The sequence below is a fragment of the Microtus ochrogaster genome, linkage group LG3 (assembly GCF_000317375.1).
Source record: "Microtus ochrogaster isolate Prairie Vole_2 linkage group LG3, MicOch1.0, whole genome shotgun sequence".
NCBI classification, from domain to species: domain Eukaryota; kingdom Metazoa; phylum Chordata; class Mammalia; order Rodentia; family Cricetidae; genus Microtus; species Microtus ochrogaster.
This window is the reverse complement of record NC_022029.1, coordinates 39,869,552-39,880,285: the sequence shown is the minus strand read 5'-3', so window position 1 is coordinate 39,880,285 and position 10,734 is coordinate 39,869,552.

Sequence of the window (10,734 nt, the reverse complement as noted above, 5' to 3'; positions counted from 1 at the left end):
TCACAGTCCAGCTGGCCTTGGTGAGCTCCCAATAGATCAGCCCCACTGTCTCAGTGGGTGAGTGCACCCCTCAAGGTCCTGACTTCCTTGCTCATGTTCTCCCTCCTTCTGCTCCCCATTGGGACCTTAGGAGCTCATTCCGGTGCTCCAATGTGGGTCTCTGTCTCTATCTCCATCCATAGCCAAATGAAGGTTCTATGGTAATATGCAAAATATTCATCAGTATGGCTATAGGATAGGGCCATTTCAGGTTCCCTATCCTCAGCTGCCCAAGGAACTAACTGGGGACATCACTCTGGGCACCTGGGAGCCCCTCTAGGTTCAAATCTCTTGCCAACCCTAAGATGGCTCCCTTAATTAAGATATATGCTTCCCTCTCCCATATCCAACCTTCCTTTATCCCAACCATCCCATTTCCCCAAGTTCCTTCCATCCTCCCCTTCTCACTTTTCTCTCCCCATCTCCCCTTACCCCCATCCCAACCCACCCCCAAGATCCCAATTTTTTTGCCCGGCAATCTTGTCTACTTCCCATAACACAGATTTTCATAACAAGTTGAGGTTAGGAATCCCAAGCCTCCTGTCCACTGCCTATCTATTATTCCTGCCAAAGACAAAAGATCCCTGCAAGCTATTACCAATACCAATAAGTCCCTAAGGACTTATTCCTCCCAAACTTTATTATTTACTCAGCTCCTTAGGTTCTTTTATCCAAGCTTTACCTCAAGAATACACACATCTCTCCTGTCAGCAGAAATATTTATTCCTCTTTATATATTATTAATTTAACTTTTTGGCTCAGAATTAAGTATCTCATGAATTTTGTTATCATGAATTAGTAATAATTCGGTACATTTGTACAATGCTTTATAATGTTCTTCCACATAAATTATCTTATTCAATTTTTATAACTATCTAATGTGTTAAAGAACTTTGATATTAATACCCCAAATTTAGTGATGAGGAATTGTAGATTTAGGAAAGTTTAAATGATTCTTTTGAGTTCTTATGGCCAAGAGTTGTTGGTCTGGACTTAGAATTTATCCAGACTAGCTTATCCTGTTTCCCTTCTTGAGATGCTTTTCATAGTTGAATGATTAGGGAAAAATGAGCCTCTATCAGAGAAAAATTGACAATCACAGGTGGAAAGAAGATGAATGTACCAGGGCACAGCAACAAAATGAGACAGGGGCCATGATACCATTCTAGCATCTTTGGTGATTTGTTATGACAAGAAACACCTTAGAAGTACTCTGTGATAAAATAATTGACATGTATAGATGAGTCTAGGAGGACTTAAGGAGAGTAAACACATGGGCTTTGAAGGGCTGTCCTAAGAATGGGAGGTGAGAAGAATTAAGTATTGATGAATGGAAAGGCTGAAGGAATAAATATGAGAGTAAGAAGGAAGAAAAGAAAAGGAGAAACATGTTTGGGAAAGAGGAGCTGCTGGATTGCAAAATATATAAGAGGAACTAGTTAGAAGTCAGGCTGCCTAAATAGATTGATAAAGGGGATATTAGATTGGAGGTGAGAGAGCATATGGGATGGTCAATGCCTTTTAAATAGGGACTACTGGGCTGGAGAGATTGCTTGGTGGTTAAGAGCACTGGCTGCTTTTCCAGAGGTCCTGAGTTCAATTCCCAGCAACCACATGGTGACTTACAACCATATATAATGAGATCTGGTGCCCTCCTCTGGCCTGCATGTATACAGGCAAAGCACTCATACATAGAATATGAATAAATACAATTTTTAAAAAAATTTCAAAAGAAAGAAATGGGGACTACTGTGCTCTGTTTTGTTCTGTGGGGATCATCATGATCTTTTGTATGAAGCAATGGCTGATGTTGAGGAAGGAGATCCGCTCAGAGATGCATAGTGGATGGAGAAGAAATGAAGCTGATGAAGAAAGAGAGAGCAAGGACCATTTTCAGTTAAAAAGAATGTGATACATTGACAGTCAGATTCAGAGGATAGGCCAGGGAAGATTTGGATAGCTTCAGGGGTTCAGAGGAGACAAAACAAGCACTGGGGGTATCAGAACTAGTAAGTCCTAAGCAAAGGGACTAAGTCACAGGAAAATTTTTCTTTCATCATGTGATGCCATTTGACTTACAATAGGGCTACCCAAAAGGAAAAGAAAAATATGGTCACATCGAAGACCTTTTGACTCAACTAAACAAGGTGCTTATGAGGTCACAAGCACTGAAACAGCAAGGACAGGACCCACACAGTTCTACTTCAGGTCCTCTGTGTATATATTCTAGCTATTAGGTTAGTATTGTCATGGTACTTCTGACTTTAGAATAAATGGGTCTCTGACTCTTTGGCCTGCTCTTGGGATTCTTTTCCTCCTGTGTGTTTGCCATGTCCAACTTCGATATGAAAGTTTTTGCTTTATCTTATTCTATTCTATTTTGTTTTATTTGGTTGTTATCTCTTAGAAGCCTGTTCTTTACAAATGAGAGACAGAAAGGATGTGAATCTGGAAGGCATGGGAGAAGCTGGGAGGAATAAAGGGAGGGGAGACTATTTAGGATATATAATATGCAAAAATATATTTAAAGAATTGTGATGTGTTGACAGTCTAGATTTTGAGGATAAGGTACAGGGGAAATCTGGATACATTCAGGGGTAGTAGAGGAAACAAAATGGACACGAAGAATGCCAGCAGTAATACATGTTAACAAAAGGGACTAACTTACAGGCAGTTTTCCTTATCATTCTTTGGGTGATGTCATTTGATCCACAAGATGGTTATCCATGAGGAAAAAAATATGGTCACATTGAACGTAAGCTTGGAAGAGTTTGAATTTAGGCACTTTGTCTCCCTCAAGGACCAACTGTTGGATAAACATGGAATGAAAATAGAGGTCTGAAAGAAGGGAACATAGGAAATGTGGAATTGTCTCATGAAGGAGCTAGATGAAAAGATGCACCAGAAACAGATCTAGAAGTGGTGGTCAGAGCTGCAAGAAGGAGAGAGATAAGACAGGGACTTCAGATACCATTACAAAGTTGGTTCAATAAATAGTTTTAAGAAAAGGAAGTAGGCTCAATGGAAGTATAAAGTGTTCATGGCAGTGGTACTAGATAGGATACTGTTGGGAAGAAGTTTCAGGGAAAAAAAAAGTTGAACATGATTAGCACAGACACTGAGATCGACAACTAGTAAATGGTACCCCCTGAAACTAAAAAATTCTGTAAGGCAAAGGACACAATCAACAAGACAAAATGTCAGTCTACAAGAATGGGAAAAAAAATCTTCACCAATTCCATTATAGACACTTTTGGTTTATCTCCAAAATACAAAAATAACTAAAAAAACCTAGATATCAAAATATCAAATAATTACATTTTAAAATGGGGTACAGATCTAAACAGAGAATTCTCAACAGATGAATCTCTAACAGCCAGAAGGCACTTAAGGAACTGCTCAACATCTTTAGCCATTAGGAAAATGCAAATCAAAAGGACTCTGAGATACCATCTTACACATGTCAGAATCACTAAGATCAAAAACACTAATGACAGCTTATGCTGGAGAAAATGTGGAGGAAGGGAAACACTCCATTGCTGGTGAAAGTGCAAACTTGCACCACTTTGGAAAACAGTAAGGAAGTTTTCTCAATAAATTGAGAATCAATCTACCACAAGACCCAGCAATACCACTCTTGGGCATATACTCAAAGGATGCAGACCCATACCACAAGGACATTTACTCAACTATGTGCATAGCAGCATTATTTGTAATAGACAAAACCAGGAAAGAACCTAGATGTCACTCAAGCCAAGAATGGATAAAGAAAATGTGGTACATTTACACAGTGGAATACTACTCAGGGGTTAAAAACATTGACATCTTGAAATTTGCGAGCAAATGGATGGAACCAGAAAAAAAACATCCTGAGTGAGGTAACCCAGACACAAAGAAAAACATCGTATGTACTCACTCATAAGTCAATATTAGACATAAGACAAAAATAGCCAGCTTACCATCCACAACCCCAGAGAGGACAGGAAACAAGAAGATCCCTAATAGAGACATACATGGATGCATCTGGGAAGGGGAAGTAGACAAGATCTACTTATAACAATGCATGTATTTAGAACTCCTGCGTTATGCAGAATTGTTGATATACAGCTACCCAGGTGAAAGGCTAAAAGATGAACAATTGCTTTTGCTTTTGAAGTTTGTACAATTTGTGAAGAGGCATCATTGGTAGTGGACATGGGGTAGGGAGAAGAGACATCCCACTCCAAGATTTAAAGGACAATGTAGTGAGTGGGACAAAGGTTCAGTCAGCGCTTACATGAAAAATTAAACATGACAGTGTACATAAGTAATTTGTATGCTGGCTGATATGTGGAGATGGGAGGCCTTCCTGCCTGGCCTAATCAATGATCAGCAATTCAGGGAGAGACCTTGTCTTAGAAGTAAGATGGAGACTAAGGAAGATGTGCAATCCTAACTACAAACACACACCCCCCCCCACACACACACTTCACACAGTCATACACACATACCTACACATACAACACACATATACACACACCCCACAGACACACACACACACACACACACACATACACACACACACACACATACCACAGGAGGTATTCACGCAACATCCATAGATCTAATCTACATGGGTAGTAGAAAAACAAGATCTGCTGAGTAAATTGGGAGAATGGGTACCTTGGGAGAGGGTTGAAGGGGAGGGGGGAGACAAGGAAGAAAGCAGAGGAAAAATTTAGAACTTAATAAAAATCAATAAAAAAGAAAAAAAATGTATATTTGCTCTGAATTCTTAACTGACAAAATAATAGCACTATTTAAGTAGATTTAAAGTAAACTTATAGTATATGAATTTTATTAAGTATTATAATGCTGTTGGAGGCTGCTCATTTGTTCCTGGCTGCCCAGACTCGAAGTAACCATATAGGAACTATATTAGTTGCAATGCTGTTTGGCTAATAGCTTAAGTGTATTTCGAGTTAACTCTTATATCTTAACCCATTTCCATTATTTTATATTTTACATGAGGCTCACGGTTTACTGGCAAGGTTCTGGTACATCTGTCTTCTGTGGCGGCTACATAGTATCTCACTGTCTCCGCCTTTTTTCTCCCAGTGTTCAATTTAGTTTTCTCCACCTAGCTCTTTTCTGCCATGTTGCAGGCCAAAGTAGCTTCTTTAATTATTAACCAATAAAAGCAACACATATACAGGACTTCCCACACCATTATAAAGTCTAAATGGTGAAAGAAACTGATGAATTTTGCCACATAAAATTATACCTCATTAAATAATGACAGTACTGACTAAAAACCCCTAGTACAAAGAGAGTTAAATAAATCAACTATGAGACTAAGAAATAGAGATATTAGCAAAGGCAAAATTTGCTAATTGATAATTCCTAGGGTAACTAGCATTTCAATGCACACAATGCATTGATGCAACAAGAATAAACAGTGGGCATCTCTTTTATATGAAGTGTGCCTTTTCCTCTTATGTATGTCCTAAGGACAATCTGTTATCTACCAGTATCATCTAAGAGAATCATCTGATGCATTTCATCAATCTTTTATAACATGTACGCTTGCTGCTTTTATAATTGTGACTTTACAAAAAACTGTGGGAAGGTGTCGTTGAAGATATTCTACCTCCCTTCCGATTCCCGGACAGAATCATCGGAGAGCATTCTGGACTGGAATGCTGCACAATTCAGTGGTGACAAGCTTCCTTACAGACAGATATCATCTAACCATGGCCTACAATCAGATGCCCGCACTGGGAAGAACAAATCAGAGAGCCGCTGCTCTGTAATCACAGACAGAAAGAAATGCGTAAGTGAAATGACAGGCTATTAATTCTATTTTGGAAAACATGAATAGAACTTTTGATGAAACCTAATTCTCTTTTTGGCTCTTCAGGGTAAATCATTTAAAATAAAAATAGATGAGTTATAGAACACTTATTTCTCTCAGTATTTATTATCTGAGAGGAAGTTGATTTTAGTGAGGAGAGAGAATGCTGGAACGCTTACATGAATGCTTCCAAACAGCACAAGATTCCTTCTTTGATGCTTGGCTGAGCTCTAGATGTGAAAACTATTTGTTGTAATTTAAGTAAACTTCCAGTATATGAAATTTTAATTGAAAAATTGTGATATTTCATTACCTGCTGTTGCACATCACTATCACTGCCACATGAGGCTTAGTGAACACTCTGAGACACTTCCATACTTTCTACACTTTGTCTCCCACCCGAGTCAAATACAGCATTTAAAATAAACATCAGCTACCATAAGATATGAAAGACAGACTGAAATAGTATACAATTCATTGCTTCAATACCACTTACATAATTTAATAATTATACCAGAGGTTTTATTATGAAGTTCCGGTGTAGGAGGTATTTCTGTTTATGTGTTGCTTTCATTGGATAATGAATAAAGAAACTGCCTTGGCCTTTTGATAGGGCAGAACTTAGTTAGGTGGGAAAAACAGAACTTAATGCTGGGAAGAAGAAGGAGAGAGAGAGAGAAGCCATGGATCCTCTTCCTGGGATGCCAGTTAGAATCTCTGGTAAGCCACTGCCACGTGGCGATACACAGATTAATGGAGATGGGTTAAACGAATATGTAAGAGTTAGCCAATAATAAGTTAGAGCTAATGGCCAAGCAGTGTTTTAATTAATACAGTTTATGTATGGTTATTTTGGGTGTAAGCTAGCCTGGCGGCTAGGACAAACAAGCGGCCCTCCTCCCTACAACGAAGTTCACTGTCAGTTTTTAAAAAGCCTTGTACCCGGTAAACTATGCATATTTTTGTGAATTAAAGGATGTGGTTATAGTAAGACATAAAAAAAAGAAAAAAGGAAAAGCATTTAAAAAAATAGCCCTTCCCTTCTACAAAGGAAAGCCCTCTTTATTTGCAAATTCCTTCTCCCATTTGTTAGATAATAGCTTGATTTTTTACATATTCATGTTGCAAATTCAGTTTGAAAAAGAAAAACTAAAAAAAGGAAATGGCACAGAGGAAGTAATGTGTATGTTACAACTTAATTAAGACTCATGCTTGCTATGGCTAAGTATGCTAGGACAGGGAAGTCATCATGACAAGAGTCCCTTCTTAATTACAGAGGATCTTCCTAAAGTGGCTAGTGAGAGTACAGGCTTCCTATGGGGAGTCAACAAAGCCTGGTACATTCAGGTGAGCCAAGATCAAGTCCCTCACCCTGTATTAAGGCTGAACAAGGCATCCCACCTTACAGAATGGGCTTCTAAAAGCCATCTCATGCACTACGGATAGATTCTGGTTCCAGTGCAACGGGTCCCACAGACCAGGCTATGAAACTGTTGCCCACATGCAGAGGGTCTGGTTCAGTACCATGCAGGTATCCCAGCTGTTGGTCCAGATAATTCTATATAGAAGTATCACAAACAAAGTGTCCAGAACTTAAAGTGATAGATTTTATAGTTGATGAGAAAGACTATATAATAGGGATGTAGCATAGAAGCCGTCACCAAACCAGGAAATATTACCCTCAGGTAGTATGACAAGAATAGCTCAGAAAGGCAAACATTACAGGCACATCTCTGAACTCCTCCCAAGATGCAGTCACTTTAATTAGACACTTGAATGGAGAAGTCATCATGACAATAATTAAGATGAAAAGTTCCTTCTACCCTAGGAGAGAGCAAGTCTTAATTTAGACTTCCCTTGATATTATCAAAATTTTCATAAACATATTTTTGGGCACTCTCATTTACATTTTGGTAAAATCGTTTATTTTAAGGCACTTAGGCTCATGCTTTCAATTTTGTTTTTTGAGATAGTCTGATCATGCCGCAAAGAAGACCTTAGGGAGAGGCATGTCACTCAGAGTGCCTCTAATACACTCCAGTTCCCAAGATAAATGCTCTTACGCCAGTCAAATAGATCAGCAATTGTTTTCCTTTCACATGTTCTCCATCAGGCATCCTTTAAAGCCTACAGAGGGTTATATCATACAGGTGTGTCTATCTAATGACTTTGATAATAATTTTTAATTAGTACAACTTCAAGTTTACATATCTCAAAGGAACATTATAAGTATTTGGCAAGTAATGCTTATAAATCATTTGAAGGACCCTTAGATAAAAAGATGTTGATTAAATAATAATGTGGGAGTGAAAATAATATTACACTCTTTTGTGTGTTGCCTGAATTGGAACTTTGAGCCAGAGGAAACATACACAATGTGGATTTATAAAGAAGAAATATTGCCACATCCCCCTTTACATAAAAATAGAAATGAATGATCTGTGAAATAAGGAACACAGACATGACCCAACGCTGTGACTTTGAATACATTTAAAATAGAGTACAGTTTCTATTCTTTAGATTAAGTCAGATAAAAATTTTTTTTAATTGTTCTTGGATAAAGAACTAAAGAATATAATCCTTTCACTGGGTTAATATGTGGAAGCTAATTGGCAGATTTTCTTTTTAATACAAATACTCAGTGTTGTTTAAGGACAAATGATGATTTTATATCTAATTTTAATCCTGTCAGTAGTACAATGAATGTATCTGAAATATTGGTAGAAACAGTTCTTTAAAAAGCAAAGAAACAAAAAGTTCCAAGGAAACTTCAAGCCCTAAAAGTCATAACTCCTCCCTTCACTGATGGTTTTTCATTTTCCTGCAATATTAAAGGAAAGACAACACATGTCTCTGATTCCACCCTTCCCCTTTGACTCTACGGCAGAAGACAGAAGAATGGGATGCAAATTTGTTTTGTGAATTGCCTAAATCTCACTAAATTCTTTTTTGATCATTTGAATCCTACAATTTTGAAGATGCATCCAACTTCAAAGAACAATGAAAAATGAGTTCATTTCATAATTATGAAAAGTAAGCTAGGGCCTAGGGCTTTTATTATATTCAATAAGATTTTCAGCACTGAGAATATATATAAAAATACATCAGCTATCTACTTTTTGCTCACCTTTTTCAAGTTATTTTCTGTATTATCAAACTCATTCTGAGAAACTCTTTGATTTTTTGTTGTTTATTTGATGTGTATGTTTCTGCAAGGATACAAACCTCAGAGAAAGATATTATTTTTATTGTATGTATGTCTGTGTATTCATGTGAATATATATGCACATGAATGCTGGTGTCCTTAAAGGATAGGAGAGGGACATTTTATCTCTGGAGATGGAGTTACAGGTGGTTGTGACCTACCTCACTTCTGTGCTGATAACTGAGACTCAATTTTCTATGCTAGGACAGTCATTTGGTCAGTCCCGGTAATACATGCCCTTGAGAATATTATCTGACTTTCTTTTATATATCCTCTGATGGGGGAGAGTCTTCTGTTTTGTGTTAATTTCATTGGTTAAATAAAGAGACTGCCTTGGCCCTTTAATAGGACAGAAAATTAGATAGGTGGGGTAGACTGAACAGAATTCTGGGAGAAAGAAGCCAAGTCAGGCAGTCGCCATGATTCTTCCACCTGACACAGACTCTACACACATTATTAGAAATGGGTTAAAGCAAGATGTGAGAATTAGCCAGTAAGAGGTTAAAACTAATGGGCCAAGCAGTGTCTAAAAGAATATAATTTGTGTGTTGTTATTTCGGGGCATAAGCTAGCCAGGGAGCCAGGAGCTGGGGCAGCAGGAACACAGCCCGCTGCTCCTTACTGCAATCCTCAGCACACGGCATTCACTTCCCATATAATATAAAATTAATTTTTTGAAGCAAATTGATTAAGCAACTGAAACTCTATCAGCCCCTTCCTACAAATGAGATTATTGTAGGGAGAATTTTTTTGTCTTTTTATTATTATTTCTTCTTTTCTTCAATATTATAACCACACCACAATTTCCCCTTTCCTCTCTCTTTTCAGACTCTCTCCCACCTCCACTCTCTGTCAGATCCATTCCTCATATTTTTCCCTTCAAAAAAGGGCAGACATACGAGGGGCATCAATCAAATTGGATATCAAATTGCAATAAGACTAGGTACATTCCCCTCATATCAAGATCTGGCTAGGCAACTTAGTAGGAGGAAAAGGGTTCCAGTAGCAGGCAAAAGAGTCAGAGACTGCCACTGCTCTCACAGTAAGAAGTCCCATAAGAACGACCAACTACAGAATCATAACATATATGCAGAGAACGTTAGGTCAGAGTCCTAGAGGATCACTGATTTGTCACTTCAGTCTCCATGAGCTTCTGTGAGCTCAGGTTAGTGGATTCTGTGAGTTTTCTTATGGTGTCTTGATTCCTTGAACTCCTACAATTCTCCCTCATCCTCTTCAGGAGGCTCATGGAACTCCACCTAATGTTTGGTTTGTGGGTCTCTGCATCTGCTCCCATTAGTTGCTGGATAAAACCTCTCTGATGATGATTATGCTAGGTTCCCATCTACAAGTAGAGCAGAGAATCATTTGGAATCACTTGATTGACTTATTATTATTATATTATTATCATTATTATTATTATTACTGATTGCTGGTTGTGTTTGGCTCTATGTGAGGTCTCTAGGCTATACAACCTCTGGCCCATGGCTTTCCCATTTAGGAGATGAGAAAGGTCTTGGGTCACCTCACTTCCCTGGGACACAGTTGAGACCTGGTTCTGTTCTTTGTCATGATTTATAGGGCGTGGCTGTTTTCATGAGATGTGCTGGGAGAAGTGACAGACCTGGAAGGGATTTATGTCAAAGGAGGCCCTGAA